Genomic DNA, 13509 nt, shown 5'->3' with positions numbered 1-13509 from the left:
AACAAAACGCGTGTTGTGATTGCAAAAGAGTTGAATATTTCTGTTTCGACTCTGAACTGTATCGTACAAAACATTTTTTTTCTTTAGCATATTATTAGGTATTACCTATAAATAAAATCAACCAATTTTCCACACAATTGCTGTACTTAGTGTAATACTCCTGTATTTTGTGTTGTTTTACCTATACTTTTTAATTTAATCAATCCACGCGTAATTTTTACAAAGTGAAGATGATTTCATGCTTATAACATTTTCCTGCTTATAACATTTTTTTATGTAGATCCCTTGGAGAATGTTATAACAGGGTTGTACTGTATATGGGTACACATATTGAATGTTTTCTTTTTAGAGACATGTCTGAATAAAACCTTTTTTTAGAAAATAAAAAAAATAAATTATAGTAATAATTTTCACTATTCACAATGTGTCTATTGAATTTCACTGTTTTCCACTTCAAAATATTTCTTTATAGTCACCTACAGAATTGTATTATATTAATACATTATGATGTATAGTTTTTTTCTTGAATGTTAGAGAAAAACATGGTTCAATACACATTGCAAGTTTGTACACACTACACTGCCATGTTGTGTCCTTGCGAATTGCTGTGCCAGTCTGATATACCTGTTTCTGCGCACACACTACACTTCTTTTGTTTCTTTTTCTGTCCTCCTTGAACTGGAATTTTCTCCAGAAAATGTTTACCCGTGAGTCTAGCCAAACTAGCTCCAGAACAACTTGGCTCATCTTGTGGGTCCTCTTCGAACACAGCCAAGTCACTGGCAATCTGCTTCATAAAAGATGTAATTAATCATTTTCTTGGTTTTACCTGGTTGTACATAATACACGCATTAGATATGCCAATAAGGATCATGTGAAATGCCAACTTCCTCCACCATTTGACAGATCTGTTGTTGAAAGCTTCATGACATGTGCTGATCTGAAAGGTCAACACCAAACTTCTTAGCATTGTAACTGACAACAGCAGCAGGTTTTATTTTCTCGTTTCCCCTCCTGTCATGTTATCATCTTAGTCTCATGTCGTGTGGTGAACATGTACACATCCCTTTTATCCTTCCAACAAAGCACTATCAAGTTTCCTTTCCTATGAAAAATTTGCTCCCCTCTTTGTAAAGTTGGAGTACGAAGTGCACGAGGCATTCCAAGCCGGTTTTTTTTTAACAGTTCCGACCAGTCCAGTCTGCACTTTTTCTAGCTGCACAGCTAGGGAAGGGCTTGTGTAATACCGGTCAGTAAATAGAGTGTGACCTTTTCCTGCCATATCATCCAGTAGTTGCATGACAACATCGTTAACTACATTGTCTTTGCCACAAAACACATCGTAGTTCTAAGCATAGCCTGTAGAATGAACTGTCAGGTTGGCCGAAGAAAAACAGTCGATTATATCGGCCCACGGTTTCGATTCCTATGCGATGTAGTGGTGGAATTCAAAACTAAAATGAACAAAGAACTTTTAATGGTAAAACGGCGGACATAATACTACAACTAGCCAAAGGAAAGTATTTTTAGATCATGGACGTACCAGTACGTCTGTCGCATTTCTCTAAATAAATCGGACGTAAATTTACGTGCATAGCACTCACTGTTAAAAAAATTAACTTTAATTATGATAATTTTAGTTTTATATATAATAAAAAATTCACCAATCAAAGTCTTTAAATACATAATATTAAATTTTGTAATAAGTGAGACTGAAAGGGTTAAACACTTCCCTTAGTAAAAAATTTTCCACTTGAGTATTTTTTAATTCATCTTCAAACATCATAAGCTAGCAAAGTAAATCTCTGAATATTTTGTTATAAAGTAGGATAAATTTTAATTGCAATAATTAAGTGCCTGCACATGATACACTAACTTGTTTACAAGTTCTTATGTAATAGTCTAGTGTACTTTGATTTGTGGTCTGTTTGTGTTAGGCATTATGCACACTACCAGAGTACCATTTTGATGGACCATTTAAAGGGGGGGGGGGGGGGTTCTAAGCATATAAAATTATACCCAAATTTATATTTTTAAAGCTTCTCCAACCCTTGGTAATTAAGTTATGCATTGATGTTGGAGTAAAGTGATCTGTTGTTGTAACCCAATTGAGTTTTATATTTGATTGTTGGAAATTGATACTTTAATAAGATTTTATTTGTGAAAGGTTATGATATTGAATTTTTACATAGTGCAAAGTGTATTTTGCCTGAAATAATTGCCCAATATCTCTGTTAAAGCTAAAATTTAGTACTGAATGAGTAATATCTTTATGCTTAGATGTATAAAGTACCCTGTACAAATTTATCCTTTGAGGAGCATCATTATTTTGCTTGACCCTTAAGGCATGATCTTGCATGCCTAGATGGTTATGTCATTACTATTAATCAAATAACTTTTCCTGATAATTTATTCAGATTGCTATCTTGCCTTTATGGCTGGGTCACAAATTTTCTTACCAGAATTATAATCAATGTTTTTTAAAGTTAATTGTGTGTGTGATTGTAATTATTTATAAACATTGACATGATTTAAAATAAACGAAATGCAAGAGTGCTAATGTAATGAATTTTCAGGAAGTGCCCTCAAATAAAGGTAATGACAAAAAATGAGATAACCATCAGTGTGTGAGGTTGAATCTTGAGTGTGTGTGCTTATTTGGTAAGTGGAGACCCATGGAAGTCTTCTGATAGTCTACTCAAGGGAAGTGTGTCTCCCAGCATATCAGATAAGCAGATGACTGTGACAATCAACTTCACTCTCACAAAGTGTAGTCAATAAAGTCTTTACTTTTGCAGCACTTTCAGCATCTTTCTAAGATGTGAGACTAAAGCCTGAGCTACTTTCAGAACAGATGTTCGGAACTGCAAAACGCCATTGTGTCTTTCGATCCAACGAGTTTCACACAGTCCAGAGAGTTGGTGACATAAAACTTTCTTGAGCAAAGCTGAGCATTTTGATGATGCAGTGAAGAATGAGATTGTTTTCATTGTTGCAATAATGTTTCGAACTGCTTGGACGCTGGAAGATTTTGAAATGGCCAAATTAAGAGCAAGATTGTGACATGGACAGTGAACAGCATTCACAGCTTCTTGCCTGACTTCAGCAACAGCACCACGAATTTCTTGACACCATGACACTGCACCCATCTGTGCATATGCCAACACAATGGCTTAGGTCAAGACAGTGATGCTTTAGAGCAGAAAGTACTACTTGCCCAATATCTTTGCCACTTACAGTTGGTTCATATAGTTCATCTTGGGCCTTGTCCTCACTGTTCACAAATTGTCGAACATTTAAAAATTGGAAAAAACCTTTGTGTACATACCTCTGCCGTCACCCGGGTACTCGTGTTCCTAGCGGGAAGGCTGTTCTGTTGCGGGGAAACGTGTCCGGGAGGGCGCCAGGCTAACGCGGTGGTTAGCCACGAGGTGGGTCGTGAGGTTCGAAGGACCCTGCGTGGCCCACTAGGAACTGCGGCGGTGGTGATGAAGCTAGGGATCCCTAATGCTTGTTGCCCCACTGGCCCTACACAGCATAGGACACTGAACCCTAACTGGATTAGTGAGGTTTTAGAAATAATGTACATGATTTTGCAGTCGTTCACACGTCTCGCACAGAGGGTGCGGAGTGTGCTTTAATTACGTTGGTAAACTACACTGCACTTACAGTCTCACGAATTCCCTAATACAAAATACACTGTCCATTACACACTATGCGCTCTGACGCGCTGTCACTCCAGTTACAGCTGAGGGAGAGTGTTCGATTAGAGTCGGCTAATCCCGTAATAGGTAAGCTGCGACGCGTGGGCCCACCTGTGCGGACTGTGGCTCGCTATTAAATTAAGAACACGTCTACGCTTTGATGTAGCTAGTGCCTGTGCACTAAGCAATTAAAGTTCTGTGGTGGCGGGAGTCGGCCCGTGCCGTATATTGCACGGCCCCACGTAATGCGTTGTGTGGGGCGTGTTTAATTGACGCGGCTGGGTTAGGCCCTACACCGGAAAAGGACTGGGCGCACACGGGGAGTATTTAAGAAAATGTTTCGGTGTGACTATAATTACCAGATTGAAGTTCGATGAATGCGAAAGATGATGGCTCCCCGTGGGACGTGCGTCCGTCCCGGTCCGCAAGTCGCGCTGTACTGGCGTCTGGCCCTGACGCGAGGGGAGGGATGAGCTCCCTGTCGCGTCAGTTTCCAAAGTTCTGTCATTCGTAAAAATCTATATAATTAACTAAATTTAAGTGGCTCTAAATTCACATAATAAAACCTAATGATTAATTTAATATCTATATATGTTTTAGAAATGACATTTAATGAATTTGTTTAAAATAAGTTTGAATATTAGAGTCAAGCTGGAGACTGACTGTTTCTTGATAACTACTCCAGTGGCGAATGATAATGCTAATTTGTGGCGGTTTGAGTTACGTCACATATTTCACTACCTACTGAATTTAGGCTGAAGGCCGCAAGGGTTGCACTCTCAGCTGTTTTAGTAGAAAGCTACACGTGAGTGACCCGGGCACTCCTATGTCGCACTTGTGTTGCATGATGTTACTAATTCAATGTGGCGGGTTCGTTAATGTTTGGTGAATTTACTGTATACCTGGCTTGGTTTGTCTTGCCAATTAATGAAGGGCGTTGAAATACCTAAGTACCGCGGCGCTCGCCTGACTCGGGTGGTCCATGGCTAGGGGCGCGTTCCGTTAGCGGGGTTGGATACTGGCATTTGCAGGTCGGGCTTTAGGGTGGCCTTCGGTCAGACGACGTCACCTCAAAACAAGTGTTAACTCGGACTCGTGTGAAGCAGCAGTAGTGTCGTCGAATATGATGCTATAAAATGTGGAATCCTGCACACGTTTAATAATTTGTAAAATAATCTCTTCCCCACAGCTAACAATCAACTCATTCTGCATGGTTTTGCTGATAAAAGTTGCTCTAGATGATGCTGTTTGTAGATGGTCTTTTAGTTCATTGTCACCACACTGGATACGATATCGAAGAAGGGCACTGAAGTTACCTTCATTTGCAGTAATACTCTGTTAGTAAACCATCATCACGATGTCCTCTGAATGCAATATCTTGCCTTCCAAGAAAGATTACAGTGTCAATTATATGTAATAATCTATGACGGTTTTCTTCCATTTTTTTGATACTGACACCACTTCCGCTGCCTGTTTAAGTTTTTAATTAAATATTAGCGTTGGAAAAGATCTCAGGGGTTTTAACGGGGTTTCGGCCTCGTGGCTGCAGGCCGGAGCGCGTCGTGGTTCGGAACCTACCTGGGCTGTTCAGGCCACCCAGGACGCCTTGTAAATAACTGGTCAACGAATTAACAGGACACTGCACTTTATTCAGTATCGATACACTTATTGGTCCCGGTACTGGCCGCGTCCGTTGTCTGACCGCTGCGACACGCGTATCTGTGAACGTAAACGGTGCGCGCGACCAGGATAGGTTGCAAAGTAATATCTACGAACTGATACAGTGGTTACTTATCCATATGAAGGATTTGGCGGATAGTCGCGGAGCTTTGTATTGCAACAACTTAGGCAGACACGTTAACATGAAGAGTAGCACTTCTGTTCAAGATTGTTTGCAATCGAACATGTGGCGCAATATTAATGTCTCGAAAATACGTAGATACGGTAAGCTGGAGACGTACACGTTATAGTCTCTTTTGGAATTGCAAGTTATTCGGTTAGATTACACATTATAAGTTACACGTTTAAGATGGTGAAAATTAAAAGGCGAAAGTTAGTCAGTAAGCATTCAACACTCGTTACAAAGAGTCTTCGATGATGACAATGAATTGGCTATGAAGCCGAAACTGCTTACCACTATTACGCTGTCCTTAAGCTGGACATGGAATTACGTAAAATATGTGAAATTCCCTGTTGCGATAAAAATTAATAAGTTAAAAGTCGCACGAAATATCGTGCGACTGGGTGGGGTCGGCGCCTAGCTGAAAGAAGGATTTTAAAACTTACACTATTGCTGATATGTCGGTGAAGCGCGAAAGTTGATGGCTCGACGTTCGCGGATGTGTCCGACCCCTGCGAGCTCCCGACGGTAATTCGGTTCGAGACCGCCCTGCGGCCTCGCGCCTAAACGCGTGGAGCGCGAGAAAACAGATCCGGCCAGTTTTGGGTTTAAAAGACATGTTACACAATATATGATTATATAATAATTAGACATGATTTCCCTTACGTTAATTATGTTTTAAATTGTTATTAAATTGGTTGTTTTTGATTTGAACATAAAAATTACGTATTTAATTCGGCGTATTGCCACGCCCGGCCGGACGCTGTCGTCGCTTTGGTGTTCGTCGCGGCGCACTTTTATACACTCGGCGGACATCACGCTCGGGCGTGTTTGATAAACTTTAGAGTAAGTGTTGTTGTGACATAACGGCCTGTGCGAACCAGAGGGAGCATCGGCGGTCGGCGTCAAGACAGTGACTGTTTATTTGATTTGCCACATTAATTTAAGGATTTTCCATACACTGGTGGAATTGCTTTCCAGACTCAACAGCCAAAATGTGGTATTCATTTCTTTTGTGGGACTCCAGAACAGCTTCCTTTCCTAAGATTTTGGCAAAGTTCTTGTGAGGCTGTCATCGTGGTTTTTAGTTGAACAGTTTTGTCAAAGTTAACCTATATTGCTCGTGATAAACATAGGACAAAATTTGCAGTAATAACCTGACGCCGACCGCCGGTGCTCCCTCTGGTTCGCACAGGCCGTTATGCCACAACAACACTTACTCTTAAGTGCGCCGAACACGCCCGAGCGTGATGTCCGCCGAGTGTGTGAAAGTGCGCCGCGACGAACACCAAAGCGACGTCAGCGCCCGGCCAGGTGTGACAATGCGCCGAATTAAATACGTAATTATTCTGTCAAATTAAAACAACTAAATTAATAACAATTTAAAAGAGGATTCATGTAAGGGAAATTATGTCTAATTGTCTTATAAGCATATATTGTGTAACCTGTTTTTAAGTCCAAAACTGGCCGGGTCTGTTTTCCCGCGCTCCACGCGTTTAGGCGCGAGGCCGCAGGGCGGTCTCGAACTGAGTTACCGTCGGGAGCTCGCAGGGGTCGGGCGCTCCGCGAATGTCGGGCCATCAACTTTCGCGCTTCATCTCCATATCAGCAATAGTGTAAGTCTTTTAAAATCCTTTTACTAGCTCGGCGCCGACCCCACCCCAGTCGCACGATATTTCACGCGACTCGTAACTTATTAAGTTTTATCCCGACAGGGAGTTTTCTCATATTCTACGTAATTCCATGTCCAGTTTAAGGACAGCATAGAGTGGTACGCAGTTTCGGCTTCACAGCCAGCTAATTGTTATTACCGTAGGCTCGTTGTAACGAGTGTTGATGCTACTGACTAACTTTCGCCTTTTAATTTTCACCATCTTAAATGTGTAATTTTTAACGTGTGATTTAACTGTATAACTTTCAATTTCAAGAGACTTTGACGCGTACGTCCCCAGCTGGCGTATCTACATAATTTTTAGAGACGTTAATATTTCGTCGCAGGCTAGATTGCAAACAATCCTGAACATAGGGATTTCTCTTCGTGTTTCCGTGTCAGCCTAAGTCGTAGCAACATAAGTTCCGCGACTATCCGCCAAATCCTTCATAGGGACGTGTACTCACCGTTTCAGCTTGTCGATATTACTTTGCAACCTATCCTGGTCGCGCGTGTAGTTTACGTTCAGAGATACGCGTGTCACAGCGGTCCGATAACGGACGCGGCCAGTACCGGGACCAAGAAGTGTATCAATACTGAATAAAGTGCAGTGTTCTGTAACTCGTTAACCAATCATTTACAAGGCGTCCTGGGTGGCCTGAACAGCCCAGGTAGGTTCCGAACCACGACGCGCTCCTGCCTGCAGCCACGAGGCCGAACCCCCGTTAAAAACCCTGAGACCTTTTCCAACGCTAATATTTAATTAAAAACTTAAACAGGCAGCGAGAGTGGCGTCAAACCTTTTTGTACATCAGAAAGTACAAGCCAGGGATTGTTATCGAGGTGTTTCTGCCCTGCAAATCTTCTCTCAAGTTTGCCCATTTTGTTGTGCTCCGAGAAAGGAAAAGTGTAATTTTTGGGAGGTTTCCAGTGATTAAGTAGAAGTTGTCTTTTCGTAAAGTCATCAATTTTAACACCAACGCAATTACCAATGTCATAGTTTACCATGCCATCATCTACTTTGCTTCCCAGATGTACAATAAATAGCTTTAGGAGAACTTCCACTGCGAACAGGATATGAAGTTGGGTAGCAGTCAGAACTATCGGTGTCTTCGACTTCGAGACTACTAGATGAAATAAAAGGCCCCTGTAGATACAGCTGATAGCTTTAGAGAACCATCAACACCGCTACATGGCCCCACACATTCAGAATGCACACACTGGCTGGTTTATTTGTAGATTTCCCCTCCTTCACCAAATTGCAAGCTCAGCTATTTGTATCTCTTGCTGGAGCCAGCTAGGCAGGCAACCAGCAGAAGTTAAGGTAGCACAACTGGGGCATTCGTGGTGCCTTAACTCCTCATGATGTATGTGTAAGAAACCAACAGTTGTTAATGCACGCACACAACACTGCAATTATAAAAAAAAAATTACTATGGAAAACTCGTGTAATGGTTATCCTACATTTTGATGTGAACATATCTTCAAATTGATACCATAGTGGGAGGCAATTCAAAAATCAAATGACAAAATCGGGGGGTACAGTTTGGTGTTGCAGATACATATATATTATCTTCATCCAAAATTTAATCACACCACTGGATAGCCAAAGGATCAAAGGATTCTTTACGGTAAGTGAGGACTGATGCATCACGCACGGTTGAGGGGGAAGCGCCACCATTTTTTGCATTTCGAGGTATTCTTTTAGTATAACTTTTGATTCGGATAGGCTACGACATTCGTTTATGTTTCAATAATCAGCTCTTGTCTAAATCGATTGCATATATAACACCGTGTAAAATACAGTTAATATATAGTGTTAAAATAAAGACATTGGAACCCGAACGACTTCTTGGTGTTCAGACATGATTGTAAAATACATTAATTAGCGTATTTTATCATTTGTACAGAAAATACAACTGTTATGTACATGTATTCACATACAACCCACGGCCATGTCCATTACACAATCGCACACTATTTTTTAAACTAAAAAGTTTGATGTACCGACCATGGCCTCTAGGCCCATACTCCGCACCGCCAGTACCGGATTCCGTTTTCGGGGAGCACCCCTAGCCCAGCCGGAATGAGTCAAACAAGCGCCCCAGGTGTGACCTCAGTAAACTCGAATAAACTTCATGACATGAGACCACGGTGCTCGATTTCATAAAACAATGAATGATACACTAGAACGATAGTAATTATTCATAAGCATTAAGAGAGTGCGTCGTAGATAATCCGTGCGAGCACCGCACACACGGAGTGGGCAATGAACCTCATTACCAGTCGCCGCGGCCACTGGCCTTAATTACAGTGCCCATCAACCTGATCATGTCAGGTTAGGAGAAATCCAACCTAAACACATTTACACGGAGACAATTTGTCGCTATATTGAAAGTCGCCAACTTGGTGTGACATTTCAAATTATTAAATAATACAAAACAGTTGTTAAGCCTTAAGCACCCAATTACCAGGTGCTAGATTTTATTTAAGCTCAAGGATTGTGTTTTTTGTTATAATTCAACCAATTAATATAATATAAGTTTTTGGTGCCGTCTCACAAGAGAAGTGAATGTTTCCCCCCGCCCCCAAAGCGAGGTGGCCATGTTCGGCAGTCTCGAACCACTCCCCGCCGGGTCAAGATGTATTCGTCTGTGAGCAGCCTTCACCTTTGTGCTCACCGATCGCTCCTTCTGTAAGTAATGTAATCACGTAACCTTCTAATTCGCTGCTGCTCACAACGACTCGGGGTGTATTCCGCAAAATCGGGCCTATCCCGACGTCTTTTTAGTGATTCAGCATCGCGAGTCTTGCCACTTACGATACTGGCCGACCCCAGCCACATTATTTTTTAGTTAATTCGCCGCGCATATGCCTGCCGGCTCCAACGTCACGGAAATATTACAGTTAATTTAGGGTCACGTTCGTCAAGCCCTCCCAGACTCATTAACTCTCGGCCCTGGCCGTTTCCAGCAAACATTAATCACGTTCCCGCGAGACTGCCACGGTAAAATCCAAGGGTTGCTGTAGTGTTGTGTTTTGTTTTAAAGTGTAAATGTAATACGGCGTAGATGCCGCACAGCACATTAGAGTGGTTTGTAAAGTTGACGAGGTCCCCGCTACCTCTTACTAGTCTGACGTGATTTTTGCTTGGGTTCGAGATCTCAGGGAGGGTTCGGCCTTGTGGCTAGAGGTAGGGGTTAATGCAGTAGGGCCCCCCGAGCTGTTATGGCCACTCGGGACGCCTGAATAATAACACAAAGTTTCTGGAAGATACTTGATGAATTTATTACGGCACAGCCCTATACAGGTGCTGCCCGTTCTGGCCGTAACGGTTTTCCCGACGCGACTAGTCACATGCGCAGCTCACTTTCTCAGTGGCGGCTCACGATTTTAATGCGCGTGATGGGCGGACTTGTACATGTGATGCGACAGTTACAAAAATACACTTTAACATGACGAACGATATCTTGACGAACAATACACTTCACTACTACCTAAACTTAATAAACTGGGCTAGTGGCACGATGGCCCGTGTCTCCGGCGACTCTACGTGGTACCTAGATGTGCCCCAGGGACTGATTCGCTAGTACATTTGGCGGCACGATGCCGTGCAGCGGTGATACCTAAACTCTAACATGACAGATTACACTTTGACGAGCAAATATTTCACTACTACATAACACTTAATAAACTGGGCTAGTGGCACATAGGCCCGTGTCTCCGGCGACTCTACGTGATACCTAGATGTGTCCCAGGGACTGATTCGTTATTATGTTCTGTGGCACGTGTCGCCTTCTGGCTGCCCCGTGCGCGCCAAAACTTAGTAGCCGGCAAGCTAAGTTGGGGCGTGAAGCGCCGACGTAAAGTCTCGTTGCCTCCCCACAGTACTTACGTATTATGTAGAACACTCATCTTGGAGCACTGATTTAATTAAGTTAAATACCACATGGTAGATTGAGGCCGACCGCGGAACTGTACGTAAAAGTTTAAGAAGATATTACACTATTGAAAACTACATGTCGGTGAAAGCAAAGGTTGATGGTTCCACGTTGCGCGCAGGCTGCCGGCCTGTCGGAGCTCCTCTAGGATACTGCCGGTGTCGCCGCGCGCGACCCCCCTCCCCCGCCAGCCCTCCCGCGGAAACGTGTAAATTTCGCGGGAAACTGAACCGGCCAGGTTCGGGGCAAATCGCACAGTGAAACATGATTTTGCAAGGACTGAAATATTAATTGATGAAGAAAAGTGTTTAATAAAAACCTGTGGAAAAATATACATAAATTAATTTGTTGTAGTGCAGCGGAGGAATATGCCACACCCGGCCGGATCCTTCCGCCGGCGCAGCACTCGTTGCATGGTGTTCGCCTCGTCGCACGAACTACACTTTGCTGCGCGCACGAGCGCGTTCGGTGCACACGCTTTTGCGAGACATTGATGAGGCATAGCGGTCTATGCGACATAGAGGAGCATTGGCGGTCGGCGTCAAATGCCACCCCTTCTCTGAGTCCGCTATGTGCATCAACGCCTCGTTTCACACGCTGAGCACTTCAATGACGTTTGCCGCACTGCGAGCCCTGCAGTACGTGGTGGAGTGGTGGTGTGTGGTGATGCAAGGATTCTGCCCTGAATACCTCACCCACTCAATGAATGACAAGGGGGTATGCCCTGACCCGTGTCCGTTACCCCCCTGGGACTGGGCGGCGACGTGAGCCTCTCCTAGCGCAATATGGTGACAAGTGGGTGGGGGGGGTCAGTGTGGTCGGGGTGTGGCGTGGTGGTGGAATGGACGACGTGGATGGGGGGGATGATATGGGTCCGGCTACGAGTGTTGGCACCACTGGGCTGCGCCCGGGTGGAGTAGCTCGACGGGGACCTGGACCACTCGTACTCCACCAGGTAGGCCGGGGGTCGGCGGGCCCTCTGTGGTCATGTGGTGGGGACTGTGCTGGTAGGGGTCTCTACTGGGCAGAGTGTGGTAGGTTCCCTCCTGTCCGGTTCGGTGGTCGGGCAACTCGCCTCCACGGCGGGGACAGGAAAGAACTCTACCAGCTCGCTGTCGTCCGCGCAGCACGTCCTGACCGGACCCGACGTCTGCGGGTGGGGCACCTATCCCTACTGTTAGGTGCCTCCTCCCCGTCCTCGGGCTCGTCTACGGACACCCGGAACGTGGCGTCCGCCAGGCTGAGGTCCAGCGGCCACAGTGGCTCGTCATCCTCCTCCTCACAGACCTCTTCCCCCTCCTCGTCAGAAAACCAGACCAACGGACTCCCCACCTCCTCGGGTATGTGCGGAACTGTGGCCAACGGCACCAGGGACCTGCTCGGGGTATCCCGGAGGTCGGGTTGGGAGCATTCAAGTGCCTAATCGGGGCTACCCCCATCTGGGTCTCCCGTGTGTGTGTCCCCCCGGGTGGTGAGTTCAGGTTCTGCTCGTTCCCGCGGTGTATCTGTGGCTTCCTGGAGTGTGGGGGATGGTGAAGAGGGGGTCGTTGGGCCAACTCTGACCCCGTTAGCGACTACGCGCAGGTCGTCCCGGTGCACCTTAGCGGGCGGCCCCCTTGGCGTCCGGACCGCATAGGATGAGGGGCCCGTCCACCACAGGACCTCCCGCGGCTCCGACCATCGGGGCGCTAGCCCAGCACAAAAGTTACGCGCCTCGGACGACAAGTGGTGCTGCCTGACGTACACCAGCTGACCTGGCTGGATCGGGGGTGGGGGGTGACTACTCATGGGCGTGTGGGCCGCCAGGAATTGGGCCTGTTGTTGTCTGGTGTGCTCCCTCCCCTCCTCACGATTGTAGCGCACCACCGTGCCCATGGCGACGTTGGCCACCCTGCTTTCCCCGGGCAACGCCAAGTTTTTCCCATACAGGAGTTCGGCAGGGGAATGACTGGTGACTGCGTTGGTGCGGTGCCGGAAGCAATACAACTGTTTCGGCAGGTGGACGTCTCACTTGGAGTGGTCGTCCCCCAACCTTATCCACAACTGCGCCTTGACCTCCTGGTTCCTCCTCTCAGTGGGGTTGTCCTGGGGATGGTAAATGGGGGTGGTGTGGTGGTCGAGACCCCATCGGCGAAAGTCAGCTCTCCAGCGCCTCCTGCTGAACTGACAGCTATTGTCCGTCAACAGCACGCACGCGAAACCATACGGCGGGTATATCTCGTGGTCCAGCAGGGCGGCTATGTTTCCGGCGCCCACGGTGGACATCGGGAAGGCCTCGACCCACCGGGTGAAAATGTCGGTGATGACGACCAAGAACCTCTTTTCCCGGGTGGTCCGCGGGTAGGGCCCCATTATGTCCAGGGCCAGGGTGTG

This window comes from Bacillus rossius, chromosome 1 (assembly GCF_032445375.1).
Source record: "Bacillus rossius redtenbacheri isolate Brsri chromosome 1, Brsri_v3, whole genome shotgun sequence".
In the NCBI taxonomy this organism is placed as follows: Eukaryota; Metazoa; Arthropoda; class Insecta; order Phasmatodea; family Bacillidae; genus Bacillus; species Bacillus rossius.
This window is presented reverse-complemented; position numbering follows the sequence as displayed.